The sequence below is a fragment of the Mixophyes fleayi genome, chromosome 3 (assembly GCF_038048845.1).
Source record: "Mixophyes fleayi isolate aMixFle1 chromosome 3, aMixFle1.hap1, whole genome shotgun sequence".
In the NCBI taxonomy this organism is placed as follows: domain Eukaryota; kingdom Metazoa; phylum Chordata; class Amphibia; order Anura; family Limnodynastidae; genus Mixophyes; species Mixophyes fleayi.
In genome coordinates, this window is record NC_134404.1 from 139,682,002 (window position 1) to 139,703,002 (window position 21,001).

The 21,001-nt window shown below is 38.1% G+C and overlaps 1 protein-coding gene across 1 annotated transcript in view; it reads left to right on the forward strand.

Annotated features, from left to right (window-relative positions):
• Positions 1–21,001, forward strand: part of DLGAP2 (DLG associated protein 2) — a 953,423-nt gene that overhangs the window by 236,448 nt on the left and 695,974 nt on the right. The window lies entirely within an intron of this gene.

Below are 21,001 nucleotides of genomic sequence, written 5' to 3' on the forward strand. Positions count from 1 at the left end.
AAAACATGTCCACGGGTGGGCCATTGGGACAAGGCCCTAAATTTGGGACTGTCCTGCTGAAATTGGGACATTTGGAAGGTATAGTATAGTGGAATGGGATGGATCGAATGTCAATTGAGGTGTAGTGTAATACCTGTTTGCCTGGTGGTAGATGGCAATGTATTACACAAACTTCAGTAACACATTTGGGCTATCCACCCTAGTCTAGTTCAATCTTTGTCACCTTAACCTTCTCAAATATTTGGCAGACCACAGCAAAGGAGAGGTAATTTGTTCATATCCTGTATAGAAGAAGAGCATCAAATTATGTCTAGCATGAGAAATCCAAATCCCATATGACTCATAAAAAGTAAAAATATTCATAGATATGAATTAATTAGATTAGCAGTACAGAGGCAAAACATCTATAGTCTTTTCTTTTCAATGAAGCTCAATGAAATGTAGATTGTTACTGACACCCGTACAGTATACCACGGTATGTGGGAGAAGTCATTACATTGTGGCAGTATATGATTACTCAGATGTTCTGGTTAAAAGGTAATGCAAGTCTTCACTTTTATTATGCTTGCTACAGCTTTTCATATTACTGTAAAAATGATGTACTGAACATTTGTACTCCAGAATCATTAACAGTTATTTAAAATGTGAATAACTGTCAGGAAATCTGTTACGCCATAATCACTGCTAATTTTTTTGAAATGATACAACAGATTGCCAGTAGTTACTTAACATTAGTGCTGACTGTGTTTATCATATATATTCAGCTGGAAATGCAGTAGCAGAAGAGAGTAAAATATACTATATTTATCATGACAGGAGTTTAAAAACTCAAAATATCAGCAAAATAAAGCAGTGACATGCAACGCTGGTGGTTGGATGTTTGGCACCCCCCACCCCTCTGGTTTGGCATGTGGTCTGTAAAGCCCAGCCGGGGGCTTTACTTCACCAGAGCCAGCCCCTTGCATGCTCAAAAGAGGTGGGTAGAAGCACAGTGCACAGTGAATATTTTTTCTGTGCAGTTGGGTTGGAAGTGTGTCCTTGAAGTGTGGTATCCTCCTGCTATGCTCACCGTGTTATGCTGGCCCTGTTGGAGTGGAGGTGGGGCTGAGATTTCCATCATCTGTGACCAGCTCTGCACATTAGATATTCCTTTATGAAAGTGTAAGAGGGGCCTACCTAGTCTCAACTGGTCCATCTGCGGAAGGGCCCTAACCTTCCTAGAGACCTCGTTGCAAACGCCTTCACATTCTGGCCTAGAGAGGATACACAAGTTGTTATTTAGAAGTGGTAGCAGAGGGAATGTCCAAAATGTTTGATTGGTCTGTTAGACTGGACTGCGACAACTGTACCTTATTCCTGGTGCCAATACCTTGAGTATTTTCTGGCCTGGACAAGGGGCTACAGATATTCTACAGAATACAGATATCGCTCTGCTGCTTCTTCAGGGCCCATGCAACCAGCTGCTCTTCAGGAAGTCTTCTTCATTGAGCCTGGTATCTTCTTGCTTGAGTCCGGCGTATCTCAATGGCTAAATATAATCTTCTCATATTCGCTTTGTACAGGGCTTGAGGGAGTCACCACAGCCAGAAGATTACCTGTTCATCTTCATCTAGAAGATAAATTGTCCTCTTTTTCCTCAAGGTGTCTCTGTAGTACTCTTAGAAAAAAAAAATTACATTTTTTTTTTTTTGTCGGTTCACTTCTGCAAAAGGTTGTAAACCTTGGTCCAGAGGGATAGTCAGGAGAATTCAGCAGTGTTTTGGATAACGTATCCCTTATATTAAGGTAAATAAAGCACAGAAATTTCTTCTACTAACATCAAGCAGGATATGATTGGTATAAGCCTTAATATTGAAACTCTAAATGTTACTTTAACTACCTCTCTGTTATAATAGTCTAAATATAAGATGTAAATTGTGTCTGATGTTATCAAAAGTGGTTATAGAAATAATTACCCAAATTTCATGGGCATGAGTCAGTATTAAAGGAAGAGGATTAATAATGTACTTTCCAAAGATGGACACAGTGCTGAGCAACATGTTAATTGGTGGGTCACTGGCAGTGTCTCAGTGTCTGTAACCAGTAGAAGTTACAGTGAAAACATCACATAGCAATCTGTCTATTTGTGTGCCATTATTAGGGAGATAGAACCCAGTTTACAAACGTGCTGATCAAAAATGACAGAAGTATTTGATTAGTAAGTGCAGCGTTCACCTAGTGCTAGATGTAGGTAAAGGTGTTGGCAAGTTTCTTAATCTATTTGATTTTGTTCAGTCTGAAATTGAGTGTGGAAATTTCAGTCAAAGAGATCATAAGAAACACACAAAAGGCGCGGCATGTGTTTCCCATCTGGCTATAAAATGGAACACTGGGGGATATTCAATTTTCCACATTGTTCTTAAGAACAACGCTGGGTGCGCCTCATTACTGTTAGTACGGCTGATTTGTGCTCGCAGCTCCCTAAGCTGCTAGCAGAAATTCGTGTTAAAATTACCCCGCACATCATTACCGTATGGTTCTAGAGAACAACACGGGAAATCTACCCCTGTGTTGTCAAGTTTAACCTGGACTGTGTGCTGTGCCAGGACTGCTTCATCTGCATGACATTCTACTGGCATAATGATTTTGGGGGAATTGTGTATGTAATATGTGATGGCTAAATGTTTATCAGAAAATTTGTACACCCCTGCTTTTGTATGAATTGTGTTTTTCCTTTTCTTCTAAATGGTTAAGGGCTTTGCAGTGTAGCATAATTTTAAGGAATTTGTTCACTAGTGTTGTGGGTTAAACAGTTCCACACTGCAAAGAAATCCTATTTTTCCTTACAAAGTAGTCTTTAAAACCATAATATTAAAGGAAATCTGACATTTTGGAGCTGCTTAGCTGTGCAGAAAGAAAAAAGTCCACCTACACAAAAATCCCATTGCTTTGGAGAAAAGAACAAAGGTAATGCATTTTCCAAATGGTTTAGAGAACAAAGCTGAGGTCTTTATTGCACCTCTTTTTTTTTGAGTGGTAGGATTTTAGTTTTCCTAATAATAAAATATTTGTAAAATAAAATCAAATAATTTGATTATCTTTGGCTGAACCTTACATTTATGCCTGTCTACATAGAATGTTAATGGAACTAAATTCACAATAGCTTGCTAAGTATTTGGTTGAACAAAAGTCTGTTTAGTTTACTATTACATGGCATGGTATTAAATAGTATTAACATTTAAAGTCTGATCTTATCAATCTTGTCCTTGAAATAGGAATCAAGATCCTGGGCACTGATGGTAGTTGGAGGGTTTGGGGTGGTTGGATTAAGAAGAGATTTAATTGTGTTAAAAAGGCATTTGGGGTTAGAAGCCTGAGCATAGATGAGAGATTGGAAGTATGCTTGTTTAGCAGTGATCAGAGCATTTCAATAGGAGTGGTAGATAGCAGTAAATGCGCTGAAATCATTAGAGATACAAGATTTATGCCAGTGACGTTCAGCTTCACGAGAGAGGTTTTGTAGATTTTGTGTTACTTTAGTGTGCCATGGTTGACAACGAAGTCTATATGGAGTATAAAGAGTCGCTGAAGCCACTTGATCAAGGGCAGTTGCTGGGGTATGGTGAAAATGAGTAACTGCCATATCAGGTTAGGAGAATGTAGAATTTGGGGAGAGAAAGTGTCGGAGAGAGGTGAAAAACTGTTGAAAATCAATAGAGTTAATATTCCTTCGGGTATGAGGAGGCTTGGGAGAGTTTGACAGTAGGGAGGTTAAAGAACTGGGAGTGAGTGAGTAACTAGTAAGGTGATGTTCTGAGAGGGGGACAGGAGTGTTAAGGAAATTAGAAACTGAACATAGTCTAGAGTAAACAAGATCAAGACAGTGGCCATCCTGATGAGTAGCAGATTCAATCCACTGAGAGAGGTCAAGTGAGGAGGTTAGAGAGAGTAGTTTGGAAGCAGCATAGGAATGTAGATTAGCCATAGGGATGTTAAAATCACCCATGATGATTGTGGGGATGTCAGAAGATAAGAAGTGAGGGAGCCTTGCTGAGAAATGTTTAAGAATTTGTAGGTCCTGGGGGGTGATAGATCACAGTAATATGCATAGAGAATGGGTTAAAAATCCCAACCAGGGGCAAACGCAGGATTTGTAGAGGGGGGTTTCCACACCACGCCGCCAGTGGGCATGACAAGCATGAATGGGGGAGTGGCTATAATTTTAGACCGTGCTTGGCTGCTCTCCAACTCTTTCTATCCTCATAATATACATGGGCAACGCTTTGTGCACTACTGTTAGATGCACGTAGCTCTCCCTTTTCAAGCAGAGTCGTGTGAAGCGGGGGCAGGGTCCAGCTACCTCAATTATACAGTACCCCAGGCTTGGAGGGGGTTTCCAGGCACTAGGAAACCCCCTCTCGGTTTGCCTATGCCAACAGTATGTACTTCAAAAGATGTGAACACGAGTGATGGACATTTGGTAGAACTGTGAATGTGCACTGAGGGGAGAGAAGTAGTCCAAGCCCACCTCCTTGTCTGCCTCCAGGTCTGGGTGAAATGGAGACCACCATGTGAAAGGGCTGCAGGTAAGGCAGTGTCTGATTGCATTAGCCATGTTTCTGTTATTGCCATAAGGTTGAGGTTGTTTGAGAGGAAGACGTTATGTATGGCTGTTAGTTTGTTACAAACAGAGCGTGCATTCCATAGAGCACATTTAAATGACTTTGGAAGAGAGGGGAGACAGGTGATGCGTTTGTGGTTTGCTGGATTTTGGTAGCGTTCAGATATATGTGTATGGGAGAAGTGTGGGGGACCTGGATTAGGTGATATATCACCAGCAGGGCCTGATTAAGGGTTCTGGATGTTTTAGGTTAATACACCTATTAAAAGAAAATTCGGGAGTATTTTCCAGCAAACACATTTAGACAGATTCTCTTACCTGTTCTTGCTGATCTTTCTTGCAGCTTTGTTGTTGTTGTTTAGCTGTCTTCTGGAAAGTTGTGGTCCTGTTTTGAAAATTTTCAAACATTACAAACCCTCAATGATTAGGCTCTTTAAAGAGCATCCTCATGAACGCCACACAATATAGTGATCATACCCCCCCACAAGCAGCCAATTCATGACCCCCCACCATTACATCACACCGCAGCGGCCAATTCATGACTCCCCTGCAGACTCTACCCCTGAGAACACACTCTCTCCCCCTCAGAGCACACTCTGTCCCCCTCAGAACAACCTCTGTCCCCCTTTCTGCACGGTGTCCCCCCAGAACACACTCTGCCCCCCTTTCTGCACACACACTCTGCCCTCCTTCATAAACACAAATCTACTTACCTGTCTTCTTCTTTTCGGCAGACAGTCAGCTCCTTTCACTGCAGCTCCTCCCTGACACACACAGGACGTGCTGATGATATCATGCCTGACAGCCATTGAGGAGGGAGGAGGGAGCGTCAGAGTACAGGAGGGGGTAGGGGCAGCTCTGTGTGCCTGAAAATCAATAGTAAAAATAAAATGTTGACGGCGTTTCACCACCCCCATGTCCCAGCGCCCCAGACTGCAGCCTGATCAGCCTATTGGTTGATCAGGCCCTGATCAGCAGCTAATAGAAGCAGGGAGGAAAAAAGATAGGAAAGATGATTGTAAGATGTGTGTCCCTTTTAGTTTCTGGTCACAGGGTGAGGCTGTTATAACTATGAAATTTAGATAGGACAACAGTTCATGAGTGTTAACTAGAGGTGAGTGAAGTAATGAAGGAGCAGTGTGGCCAGAGGTGTGTGTTGCAGGAAGGGTGAAGGAGGATATAGTTCTAAAGATAATGCCATGAAAGGAAAAGCAAGACAAATAATTTGGTGAATATTGGGATTTAGAAGGAAAAGGGCAACAAATGCGGGAATTAAATTACCTAGTTGTAATGTCCTGTGCAATCAGAAGTAGCAGAGTAAAGCTGCAGCAGATGTAGATTATTTCTAGATTTTTTTAATATTTGATCAGTGTTTCTTCAACTGCCTTGTTTAACTGTATTTTCTTAACACTTTGTGAGAAGAACACTTATGGGAATATTCAATTGTTGGCGTTACTGCCTAAAGTAACCACGGCGCGCACACTATTACCGTCATTACGGTAATAGTGCGCATAAATACTATTGTTACGGTACATTGCACACTGGATTTCAGCTCGCAGCTTATTGAGCTGCGAGCTGAAATTTGGCTTAGTATTACCGTAATAATGGTAATACTTTTTCAGTGGCGGAAAATGCCAACAATTGAATATGCCCCTTAGTGTAGAAAACACACGTCTGCCCCCCCCCCCCAGACTGAATGGAAAGTTATAGTGAGGCTGATTTAAAAATAAATTACATCTGTGCCAATTGGACAGCTGATCAGAGAAAGGAGAGGGGAGGGGGGGCAATTGGGCTTACTCCGAATTTAAGAGAGCAAGGCCAGAGTCATAAAATTGGTTCAATGAGCAGCAACTAAACACAGGTTAAGCAAGTCCTATTATATACTTTTTTTTTTTTTTTACAAAATAAAGGCATAGTTGCAGACATGAAAATAAGAGAGGATGAGATGAGATGTTCAGTTCCTGTACATACTTTTTTTTAAAGAAAAATACAGGCACAGTTGCAGAGATGAGAATAAGATAGGATGAGATGCGTTGATATGTACTTGATGCTCTGACATTTCCAAATGCATCAGGAATGCAAACCTTATCAAGAGGTATAGATTGTTTCCCATTCATTTCAATGGCTCATTCATTTAATTGGGGTTTCCAGTTGTGGGGTAATGAAGATCTGGACCACTGGAGTGGCAACTTTTTCACCTCAGTGGTCTCAGTATAATGGTAAGACATCTGCCAACTATACAGAAATAAAAATTCAGTTAGATGAAATTTTGAAGTCATATGGAAATGAATGCATAAAATAGCATAGAGTGTAAGCTTGCGAGCAGGAGATTCTTACCTCTACTTATATATGTATTACCCAGTACTGTTTTATTACTGTTTGTTTCCACTTTTAAAGCGCTACGGAATCTGCTGGCACTATATAAATAAATGTTGATGATGATAATAGAATGTAGTTGCAAGCATTCATCATCATTTATTTATTTATATAGTGCAGCTCTGAAAAAAGGGAGAGCCATTTTTAAAGTACATTACAGCAGTGACCATGTACTACATATGAGTATTGACATTAAATTGATAAGCAGATCATATAAAATGTAAAAAGAAGCGCTGTAATAACTGACTACTCATTACTATTATTATAATGTAGCTGTTTATGTAAAAAATATGTTTCATATACTCATGGGAATGCTACATCAATTTTTTTGTTTTTCATAAGGCAGCGATAACATAGGTGGTCCCTATTCAAAAGTATATTCCCACGTAATATCACTGCAGAACGATTTCACACAAGAAGCCCTTATTCAAATTATTTTATAGTGGATTCTGAAGTCAGATTTTGCTCGATGAAACTACAATTGAAAAAGCCTCATGCTTAGCACCATGTAGACTTCCTGCTGATGAACAGCACTGTGCTGTTTTGGTCCATACTCTATCCAGTGCAGATATGAAACTTCAGTTTCAGAAAACTGAATCTGCATAGTCATGCAGCTATTTACATATGCTGTAATGAAGCATGGGGCTAACTTATTTAAATGATACTTGTGAAAATGAGCCCAAAGGGTAAGCATGCACAAACAGCCATTACATATAAAGATCTTTGAATATACCAAGTTTGAGTTTTACTCAAATTAACATGTGCCATTTTAATTATTGTGATTTTAATGACCTGGTTTACGAAGTGCACTGGATGTGAAACGCAGAGACTTCGCACCACTGTACCTTGTTGGTCTGCCCTGGGCATTTGATAGTGTATACCTATTCTCTTCACCCCCTATTATTGAATTAAACTTCAGTGCTGTTTGATTTAGCTATCTTTATGACTTAAATGAATCATAAAAGTCGGGATACATTGGAAATGCCTTTATTATATGAGGCAGCTGTATGTTTGGAGTTTTTTGTTTTTTTTTACGTTGGGCCAAGTGCACCTAGAAGTGCACTTCACAGCCAGAGTGCCAGTGGAGGATACAGAATGCATCCCATCAAGGACAGAACAACTGCAAATAGAGTTTTAATGTAATAGAGCTATTGCAAGATTCAAGTATATCTGCAGAGTTAAAATGGCTGTGTGGTATTCCAAAGACCAAGGAACACCCCTAATACTGTGCTCTCTCCACGACATTATCTAATTTCTGGAATAATAGTCTGCAAAATAAAATCTAATTTTTGCTCCATACTTAGCAAAGAACATCCTTGCTCTGCCCAAATCCAAAATGAAAACCTGTGAACGTTTCTGAACGCCATGACATAGCTCCATCATCCCATACACCTTGGCAGATATCTAGGCAAAGCATAACAAAATAAGATGCAAAGCCTCACAAAATAAGTTTTACACTGCAATTTGGCCATTTTCAGTATCGTCAATAAGGCACCAATGTGTTAGCCGAAATAAATAGTGTTCAGCAGGAATATAGTGAAAGGAATTAACTCGCTTTATACTGCAGACATGACTTGAAACTTCAACCAACCTCATTAAAAAGATTGACACATGGTCTTTCCTATTGCAAGGTTCTCTCTATGCCAGATTTCCAGCTACATCCAGTAACGACTGTGTTACCTTACTGTTCTTTGCTTTCAATTAAAAATAATGATTTACACCCTAGCAAGCCTCTTCTGCAGCTTCAAATACAAATCACTGGCTTTTACTGTCTAGCCAGTTACTGTGCCTTCCCTATGCAAAATCTATTACATGTAGTACTGTCTACCTGCATGAATATGTATTTACATGGAGAGAGTGAGAGAGATATTACACATATGCATTATATCAGCTGTAAGATTCAGTCTGGTAATCAACTTGAATTCTCCTGGCCATTGTCACATCACAGACATATATAGTAATTGCAGTATTCGCAATGTATTACAAACCTTTGACACTGATGACAGAAAAATTCCATTTTTTCATCTTGGTGTTTCTCGCAATATTGTTTACTTGATTCTTCATCGGTTAAAAAGTTAATGATGGCAAAGTTGTCAGACAGACGAGAAACACACCAGTCATCAAACATCTCAGTTGTCTGGCGGCAGCTGGGACATCTGAGGTTTGGGTTATGTTTGGGCAGATGCAGGGTCCTGCTGAAGAGTTCTTGTAGGCACTGCATGCAAAAAGTATGGCCACAACTTAAAAGCTTAGGTCTCCTGTCTGTCTCGTTATATTTCTCAGTACAAATTATACAGTGCAACAAATTGTGTAAGCGTATGGAAGACATAGTAGTTGTGCCACTGATGCTTATGCTTAATTTCTCTGTCTTTTAGCCAGGAGACACTTTGTTCTTTGATAAGCACTGAGGTCCGTGTAATGTTTCGATTTGTGTGGTCTGACTTTCTTATTTCTGATAAAGAAATAAAGGCAACCGGCGTGTCACAACCTGTATGAATGTGCCTACTATATTGACGTATTCGGCTTATCATAGCAAACTTGTTTTTATTGGACAAATATGTCATTCAAGTGCATGATAGACGATGCACCTGCTCAGCAACAAAAGTTTCTATGTACATTATTTTAACATGTTGGTAACTGTGTTTACTCTAATTTAGATTGTTAATATTCATGTATAATATCACTATGAAAACTGTTTCCAATATTTTTAACACACAATTAAAAAAAATAATTGTAGGTAAACTGCTTAGTAAAATCCTAAAAAAAAAAATCTCTTTTCATCTAAAAACCTAAACTTATCCTTAATGGTAAACCATGGAGATTTACAACTGCTTTAGTCAGTAAATGCCTGTATGAGTTCCATTGAGACACGCACTTCTCCATGGCTGTACAAACAGTGGTAGCTTTTAGTAACATACTTAAAATAATTTTAGATAGGAGTATGATTTTTTAAATGTTTTTTTGGGGGGGATAGGAAGAAATCTAGGTAATCTAGCAATTTGCAGAAATCACCATTTAAATAGCTACTTTTTGTGATTTACGTGGCCATTTCCAATTCGCCAACTCTAGTAAAGGAAAATAGTTATGTAAATTGATACTTTTTCAACCTCTAAACTAGCAAATTTCCAGATCACCAATATCTGCAGTGGGAGGTATAGAACAGGAGGAATTGAAGAAAGTTTGATGTTGTAAATCACCATGAAAATCTCAAAAAAGAAATGCACTGGTTTTAGACATTTGAAATTGCATGAAAAAAAGTTGAATGAATGAGGGAAAAAATGTCTTTATGCATATATGGAGCTTTTTCATTTATTTTAATGGACATTATCTCAGTGGGGTTTCCAGTGTATGTGCTAAATGCAGAATCCCCATTGCATTGAATGTATCACTGAAATCAAGGAAACCTCTGTCAAATGTATAATACCTTAACGATACCGAACGTTAGGCATTCCATGGCTGATTCCCACTAACACATGGAGACTGATGAGTGTGTGTTCTCTCTCACCTTCCTGTCCCTACTTCAATCTATCGTCATTGCTGATTTCTTCTCTCACTGATCTGCTTCTGCCTCCCATCTCTGCCAATTGCTACACTAGCTCCCTATCTTCAACAGGATCTAGTTCAAATCTCTCCTCCTACAGCTGTAAGCTCATCTCTTTCCACATTTCATCCCACCCTAAGTATTCTGTCAATGATCGTCACCTTCCATCCCCATTTATAACCACCTCAATCATAAGACTTCTACTGTGCTGCCCCACACTTATGGAACTCACTCAAACCTCCAAATGCTCCATAAAAACTCACTTGTTCATCAAAGTCATTCAATTCACCACATAGCTCCTCCCCTACTGGCCCACACCCCTTACATGTCCCCACCCATATCAACCCCTATTGTCAGCCACTTCCCTTTAAGTAATTATTCAGATGAGTCCCTATCCCAGTAGAGCTTTCAGTCTAATCACCTACACACACATAAGCACACACACAGTCCATTTTATCAGTAGCCAGTTAATCATCCAGTATGTTTGTAGACAATGTGAGGAACCCAGAGCACTCTGAAGAACCTCAAGCAAACAAGACAAACTCCACTCAGAATAAAACCTACGACACCAACGCTGTGAGGCAGCAATGCTAACCACAGTGTCACCCTGCTGTCTCAGTGTGATCATTTTAAGTGCACATGATAACAAAGTTAAAGTTTGTATATGAGACCAAATTAAAGCATTATAGTGATAATGTGGTGATGGTTGGATGGGTAGCATTGGGACTGGATTTTGGATGAGGGGACTTAAAACAGGTACCCTGACTAGGGCTCAATGCAGTTTTAATCCAACTCTGGTCCAAAAATTAAAAGATGTGCTCACAATAAATAAGGGTACATGACTGAAGCTGCTGAAAAAAATTCAGGTTGTCCACATCTGTCACAGTAGAATTGAGAGTAAAAAGGGGGTTTGATCCAGCGCTACATAGCCATGTTGAAATACAATATTACTACCTAAAGTGATGCAAATTCAAAAATGTGTGTGTGTGTGTGTATATATATATATATATATATATATATATATATATATATATATATATATATATATATATATTTCTAATACCAGTATAATAAATATTCATATACTGGGCTAAAATATAATATATGGCTCTCTCTGACCTGTTCTTGCAGCTGCTGGTGATTAAGGCTCAGTTACTGTTGGTCTGGATCCTGCAATCGGGCCCTGTTTGGAAAAGAGATGGGTATTATTCACCTTCTGGAAATCCGAGCAACAAGTGAACACTCTTGGCCATCATACCACCCAGTTAGCTCTGCCATTAAATTACTAATTAGCCCTATTTCCCCATTATCATCCCCAACTTTAAATTAATATAATTTCCATTTAATAAATAGGTCTACTCCTTTAACCAACACCAATATCAGATAATTATCATTCACATTTAAGAAACAGGCATATTTCCCATAACAAGACCCAAGATTAAATGATTAGCCTCCACAATTAATGCAGAGATACCACAGTACATTAATAACCCCTATGATATATTAATATTCCCCCACCAATTCCAATTATAGTAATAAACCCCACATTTAATATAGAGCCACTGCATAGCCTTAGTACGCACCCAGTAGCCCCACATAACATGTATACCCTATACCACTCCCTAAGTACCTGCATAACACACTTACTAATTGTTGAATGTTTGGGAGGCAGAGTCCTCTATTTGCCTCCTGTGAGCGCTCTGCATCAACTATGTGTGTGGAGAAATATGCTTAAGGGAGCCCCGTTATGTCCTGCCAGCCTACTGGGACAACTCCTTATGAGACCTATTGCCAATCTGTCCCTGCATGGTCTGTATCCCATGTGTGCTGTTCAGTAAATGTGAGTTTCCATTATCATTTTATGAAATTATAATTTCACCATTCACTGTAAGTTGTAAAGTTTAATTACAAATCAATTTTAATGCACAAAAAGATCTTTATGGATTCATCAATGAGGTGGCACAGAAATTGTTCTTTTAAAATAGCATCTTGTGTGACCATCTGTTATCATAATCTTGGCAACAATACCTCATTTTGTACTGTAGTACAGCATGGTACCCCCTGACAAACTTTCTGGATCAAATTATTATTATACTTTTAGATGAGGACTATATTGTTTATGCATTTTTCAACATGATTTATATTGTTACTAAAGTATATTTTTCATGCTTTTTATTTTTATATGTTTTTAAAACAACAATAGACATTTGCAAGAAGAACACTGATAGTCAATGGCACCAATGAAACTAGTTTCTAAATATTGTTAGTGAAGAAAGTGAAATAACCAGTTTGCAATACAATAGAATCATAACAAGTATGTCAGTATGGTGTAAAATGCTGGAAACACAATTTTCTCTCTTGGCTGCAATGCAGAATGTTCATAAGCGCTACATGTAGGACACACGTATTTAATCACATAAAGCCAGATTTAAATTTGTGTACAAACACTGGTTTGGAATAAAATGAAAACTACTATTAATATGACACTTGTGGCACTGTTTTGCCACCCACTGATAAAGCACTGTAGAATTATTAGTCATTTTTACATGGCTTAATCCCAGTGCCTATATTTTGTTTCGAGATTCATCGCATACATCCCACAGTGAACAGATGAGTACGAAGAGAAGCTAGATGAATTATATAACAATATAAAGAAATAAGTCTTTAATGTAATCAGCATAAATTTGCCTAATTTAGCTAAAATCTGTCATAGTTAACATTTATCAAAGTGTTGTTTTTTTTAATAATATATGGTTTGCAGCTCTACAGATAAGTTATTCTTTGCTTCTTTCTATTAAAAATATTTTTCGCATATAAAAGTTTTGTTTACTGGATGTTTTTAGGATAAATTGTGATTCACTAAGAGCAATATTTACAAAATTATACATCCTTATAATTGTACACTCATGTATATCAATTTTAGTTATATAATCACATGACTGCAAACTAGCCTACATGTATAGCAGACCTAAAATTGACGTCTAGTGAGTTATCCTGCCAATACTACAGCACTTCATGGAAACACACTGTATTGCATTGCTGAGATTTCACAGAGTGTTTAGTTTCAATTACTTTTTTATAACATACAGTCATGGCCAAAAGAACGCGATTTCACAGAGTGTTTAGTTTCAATTACGTTTTATAACATACAGTCGGGGCCAAAAGTTTTGAGAATGACACAAAATATTATTTTTCACAAAATCTGTTGCCTCAGTTTTTATGATGGCAATTTGCATATACTCCAGAATGTCATGAAGAGTCATCAGATGAATTGCAATTCATTTCAAAGTCCCTCTTTGCCATGACAATGAACTTTATCCCATGAACAACATTTCCACTGCATTTCAGCCCTGCCACAAAAGGACCAGCTGACATCAGGTTAGGGATTCTCTCGAGTAACAAAGGTGAAAGTGTTGTCGAGGACAGGATAGAGATCACTCTGTCATGCTGATTGAGTTAGAAAAACAAACTGGAAGCTTTAAAAGGAGGGTGGTGCTTGAAATCAATGTTCTTCCTCTGTTAACCACGGTTACCTGCAAGGAAACATGTGCAGTTATCATTGCTTAGCACAAAAAGGGCTTCCCAGGCAAGGATATTGCTGCTAGTAAGATTGCACCTAAAGCAAACATTTATTGGATCATCAAAATTTCAAGGAGAGAGGTTCAATAGTTGTGAAGAAGGCTTCAGGGCGCCCAAGAACGTCCAGCAAGCATCAGGACCTTCTCCTAAAGTTGATTCAGCTGCATGATCGGGGCACCACAGTGCAGAGCTTGCTCAGGAATGGTAGCAGGCAGGTGTGAGTGCATCTGCATGCACAGTGAGGCGAAGACTTTTGGAGGATGGCCTGGTTTTAAGAAGGCCAGCAAAGAAGCCATTTCTCTTCAGGAAAAACATCAAGGACAGGCTGATATTCTGAAAAAGGTACAGGGATTGGACTGCTGTGGACTGTGGTAAAGTCATTTTCTCTGATGAATCACCTTTCAGATTGTTTGGGGCATCTGGAAAAACTCTTGTCCAGAGAAGGAAAAGTGAGCGCTACCATCAGTCCTGTATCATGCCAACAGTAAAGCATCCTGAGACTATTCATGTGTGGAGTTGCTTCTCAGCCAAAGGAGTGGGCTCACTCACAAGTTTGCCTAAGAACACAGCCATGAATAAAGAATGGTACCAAAACATCCTCCAAGAGCAACTTCTCCCAAACATCCAAGAACAGTTTGGTGACGAACAAAAGCTTTTTCCAGCATGATGGAGCACCTTGCCATAACTCAAAAGTGATAACTAAGTGGCTCGGGGATCAAAACATTAAAATTTTGGGTCCATGGCCAGGAACCTCTCCAGACCTTAATCCCATTGAGAACTTGTGGTCAATCCTCAAGAGGCGGGAGGACAAACAAAAACCCACAAATTCTGACAAACTGCAAGCATTGATTAGGCAAGAGTGGATGGCCATCAGTCAGTATGTGGCCCAGAAGTTGATTGACAGCATGCCAGGGCAAATTGCAGAGGTCTTCAAAAGAGAAGGGTCAACACTGAAAATATTGACTCTTTGCATAAACTTAATGTAATTGTCAATAAAAGCCTTTGACACCTATGAAATGCTTGTAATTTTACTTCAGTATACCATAGCAACATCTGACAAAAAGGTCTAAAATCACTGAAGCAGCAAACTTTGTGAAAACCAATACTTGTGTCATTCTCAAAACTTTTGGCCATGACTGTACAGTACCCTTAGTTTACCAGCAGATATTATTTTGCAACAGCCGATGTTCATGTGCTGGAAACATTATTAATGGCTGGGATAACTCCTTAAACAAATAAATGATAAAACAAATCAGCAGAATAGCATCACCATAAAATCTGCATGCCACCAGCTAAAATAAGATTCTGGCCTCAGGCTGAAAAGCACTGATGCTTCTCCTAGCACCCATTCACTGTGGGTATGGGGGTAATAGATACAAATGTTGAAACACTGCCACCCCAGAGATGCCAGCTGCCTTTTTTTCTACCACACTCCTACCCCATTATAATAATCTATAAAAATAATCAATAAATAAAAAACTATAACAAGGGGGGGAAAACGTTTAAATATTGTATTTTTTTAAATGGTATTTCCAGTGGATTACAAGGAGTTAGAAGAAAGAAAAATGGTTTTAGAATAAAGTAATAAATCAGGGTGTATTTGCCTTTAATTTCAATCACAATACTATTAACCCTCGTGTCAGCATTTAATTTTTTAATTCATACAGTAGTACAGCATATTTCATTAATAAAGGCTTATTCCATACATTTCAAAGGGCATTTAGCGCACATGCTGGAAACCCCCTTTAAATAATTTAACTACTGTATCATGTGTGTGTTTTATGACATCTGCATGATGGGACTTACAGTTCGGCTGTACTATACTTAGGGCCTTATATAGAGTTGAAGAAATACAATATTCCGGCACTGATATACTTCCCTATAACCAGGACTGCTGCTAGTGACAGTGGCAATTCCTGTGCCTCTAAAAATGTAAACACATAAACAGATAAGAGTGCCCAGCAATGGTCTCATATGGCTCAAAAAATGAATATGCTTGTCTGTTTTCCCATTACATCACCTATAATTTTATATCAAAATTATTCATTTATAATTACAAAAATTAACAAAAAAAAATAATTAGAATATACATGTTAAATAATCTGCTATATTACAGGTCAGCTCTCTGGTCAGTTTGGCAAAATATATATCACATGTTATTTACAATACCAGACACAATTATAAGCAGGAAACATCCAATCTACAAACTAACGGGAACATTCATTTAGGAAAATTTCTCTCCACTCGCTAGTACTCCTGCAAACAAGTTTCCCACAGTTGATATAATGCTAGTAGTAAGCTCTTGATTGATTAGAGAATATGTCTCCGGAAATCAAAATGTTATTAGCAAAGTCACTCTCCAATTGTGATCAATATGTGAGTACCAAATAGATATAAATATATAGCTACAGGTACTTATCCTCTCCGTATCAGACTCCTTCCATGGAATTCTCAAACAATTTGGTATTAGTGTCCCAGTTGTTGCCCCCCGCTCGCTTCCACCTAGGTCTGCACTGAAACAAAACAGCAGTCGAGACTTATAAGCAAGACGATGTAAAGGTGTGTGTGTGTGTGTATATATATATACATATATATATATATATATATATATATATATATATATATATATATACATATATAGTCAGTGCTTTGTAAGAAAACAGGTGCCGGAACTCACATCACGTAGTCAATCACTGTATACACACCCACACACGTCAGTTGTGTAATAAAACGTAACAGTTGCCTCCCGCAGTAAGCTCACAGCGCGCGACCACACAACCAATCACAAGCTGAGCAGCGCGACAAGCCGAGTAGTGCCATCACAACCAGTGCAGACGAAGTACGCATGCATCGGACTCGATACATAAGCAGCCTGCATGCACCGTTTTAATGATTTTGCTGCTGTTAAGTTACTTTTAAAACTTGGAAAATCCGTTGAAAAAGGTGAGTTCCGGTGAGTTCTATAACAAAAAAAAACACTGTATATAGTGAAAAGCGGGCAAACAGATGGCTCCTGACACAAATTTCTGCTGAACCACATTGATGTTTATTTACTTGTCAAGATGTATAGTCAGTCTTGGCAGTGTCTTCAGCCAACAAATGAATCATTCACAGAAACAAACCGAGTCCGAACTCTGGCTATCACAGTTAGGCCTCTAACTGAGCTCCTGCTGTGTGCTGACGGAGACAAAGTGTCCCATTTCCCACAATATATATGTCTGTGTGTGTGTGTGTCTATATATATATATATATATATATATATATATATATATATATATATATATATATATATATATATATATGTATATCTATCTATCTGTCTATCCATATATATATATATATATATATATATATATATATATTATACTGTACTTTTATATATCTGTTTCTCTATATATCTGCAATAAATGTATGTTATGGGATTTCTCTGTTGTTGATTTTTCTGCATACTTCATGCTAATGGATGAATTGAGAGGATTACAAGGCTTGTCTAAAGAACATATAATGAACTGCTTGGGACTAACCTTCTATATAACAAACAGGAGCTGGATTTATCACCCATTATTTAAAAATAGAACATTAAGTGGACATTAACTAATATACAGAGATTGAGGAATGCAACTTTAAACAGTTTTGTGGTCTATACATCACGTTTTGTGTACATACATATAAGCAGGAATATTTGTGGACTAGATGACTAACCAAAGGGATTGTTATTAATAAGCAAGGCAATTGGATCGTTTAGCACATTTGTGTATTTACATGTAAACAGGAATATTTATGTGTTGAACACGCTTTTTTCCTTCCATTGATTTTTTTGGCACTATTCATTGGCTCTAATTTATATGTATTGTGCTTCCCAGTATGGTATATCAACATTCAGGGCCGTAACTAGGGCTGTGCGACAGGGGCGACCGCCCAGGGCGCAACGCTGAAGGGGGGCGCAATTTAGGAAAATTTTAGCCTAATTTGGTTAAAATTGAGGGCTAGGGGGGCGGCATTTGTCTTTCTCGCCCAGGGCACTAGAATTCTAAGTTACGGCTCTGTCAACATTAGCAACATTGGTGAGCATATTTGAATACTGTTTACTCATTATTACAACACCTATTTATCCAAATCCCTATCCCTACTGCATCTAATCCCTAAATACTGAATCTTTGCTTTATGAATACTTGTGAGGAAGTAAGACCCCCTATAGGGTTTTTTTTGGCAGCATTCACCTACCACTCCCCCCTTCTATGGAGCACTATAACAACACCAATCTTTTGTATATAATTGCTTACATAATTGCTACACAATTGCTTGGCTATGCTAGAGAATATTTGTAGAACAAGTGCCAGTATACCCATAACTGCCAGAGCATACTAGCGCTTGTAGAGCTCTAAGTGCCAACCTACCCTGGCATACAGGGCCTACTGGAATTTGTTATGCCACATAGAAAAATATAAAATAAATTCTCCCTCAATCCATTGCTGACCACTTTACTAAACACCTAATTCCAAAGATATCTGTACTTTCTTCTTTTTTCCAGGTAAATCCAAAGGATAAAAACAACTCCTGATAGATGATGTTGGATTGCTTCTTGCTGATCACCAACTTGAATGACAGGCCAGAACCCTGTCCACAACTAACCAGTCTAGAAAGGCTTCACACTGATTTGATAAAGTGTAAGAAAGCCATTCTGATTGGTTACTTTTAGATCCCATTTGGGGTCTCAATGAACTTTATTGTATCAATAAGGTTCATACATAATATGTATCAATGAACCTCAAAATAATAATTTTAGGTCAACTACTGATATGGCCCGCTGGACTTCAAAGTCACACTAAAAATGCTATTGTACTGATAATATTTTAAATACCAGGAACAACTGCATTAGATTTTCAAAACTTTTCTACCAATGATTTAATGCAATCAATAAGACTTCCAAGAAACTTAAGTAGACAGGAATTTGGACTCATTACAGTGAAAATCGTTACTATTTTTAATTAGGCTTGATCTGATTGTAACTTTGTCTAATCCCCTGTCTGTATCTGATTGTGAAATAATATGCACTTCTGCAAGTTTTCTAAGGTAGATGCATCTTATTAGCAACTAGAAGCTCAATATAATTATTTAAATAAATGCAATAACTTTTCTATAAATAAAGCCTTTTTTACCTTTACTTTCTACTTCATATAAAAGTAAGTGGTGTATTGAGTTATCATATAGTATTGTGGAACAAATGAAGATCACATATATTGAAGAATGAAGACCACGAGAGCATTCACAACAGCATAGATTGACCATGGGCTCTACCACCAATAATAAAATACACAGCATTTGTAACATGAAACAATAAAACAAAAAATACATTAACGGGGCATTTGGAGCTTCTACATCTTCACTGCCTTATCCCTGAAATTTTTCCACCCTAACTTGGCCCTGTTAGTCAGTCCTGGCGGATGCATCCTTTCAGCTCCCCTTGACCGCTCTAATGCTGCTTAGTGCCTCACACCACCAGTGCATAGTCAGACAGTGTGAGTCAGGGCCTACCTCGTCAAACCAAGGAGCCCATATACAGAAGCCATCAATGAGGATATAAAAAAATCCATATAGACACATATAAGTAGAAACATGCCACAAATAATTAGCATTGCCATATCTACCAAGATATACAGAGCTATAGCAGAAAAAATCATTTTAGTTAACAGGGATCTAAACGACTCAATATCTGTCCAAAAACCACGTATTGGACATGAACAGTTCCTCCTAGTAGGAAAAAAAATTAAAAAAAGTTTTTAGATAAAAATAAATTTATATACGTCACCTATCCAAATAGATATCAAGTAGGATACCAAGTAAATATCTATTAAAACATTCAAGCTCAAAAAATGTTACTTCATTGTTAACAAAGACCCAAAAAGGATAAGAGATTCACTCATAAATGACCTCTATGACAAAAATTCAAATAAAGCAAGAAAGTCCTAAATTCTCATTGAGGCCCAATAGAGCCACAGTGTTAAGATGATTATCCATCTAGCTTCAAGTTGAAGCAGCTTTCTCTCTCTATCCCCCCTCTCCTCAATTCAGCAACATGATGAATCAGTTTATATTTCAATGTGGCCAATGGGTGTCTAAGTTCTTTAAATTGACAAGCTACTGGTTGATCAGCTTCTTTGCCACTCAGTGCCAACCTAATAGAGGATCGATGCTGTGCCATCCGCTCTTTAAACATACAAATAGTTTATCCGACATATGTCAAGCCACACGGACAAGTAATGATGTAAATACCATATCTACTTGTACAAGTTAGCACATGTTTGATTGAAATTCTCTTTCCAGAATGAGAGTGTACAAAGTCAGGTCGTCTATCTAGATATCTGCATGTGGTACATCCAGTACATCTATAACCCCCCGGGGCTTTACAAAAGGAAGTGTTCGGACCTTTCAGTTACTTTTGTTGTAACATCATTGTGCACCAACAAGTCTTTCAAATTCTTGCCACGTTTATTACACAGCATATTGTTTGTACCTGCCAAACCAGTGATGTTTGCATCTGTCCTAACAATAGGCCAATATTGTTTGGCTATTTTGTTGGTTAAATTACTTGTTGTGGTATAACGATGTATAAAAGGAACTCTATTAGTTGTAGTTCGTCTTTTTATAGAGCACAAAGTATCTTCTCTTTTAATGGACATATGGACATTTTAATGGCTCTATTTCATGTTTTCATATGTCTCTTAGATTGTTTTAATTTTTCTTACTGAGATAATTTCCCAATTCTGTTTTTCCTTCTCTTTGAGATGATATTCCAGCTACACTATACATGCTGTGTATGTTGGTTGATAAGGAAATGTTTGTGATAGTTCTAATCATGCACTCAGAAGGTTTCTGATGACCGTAACATGGCGGTCTTGTGGTGT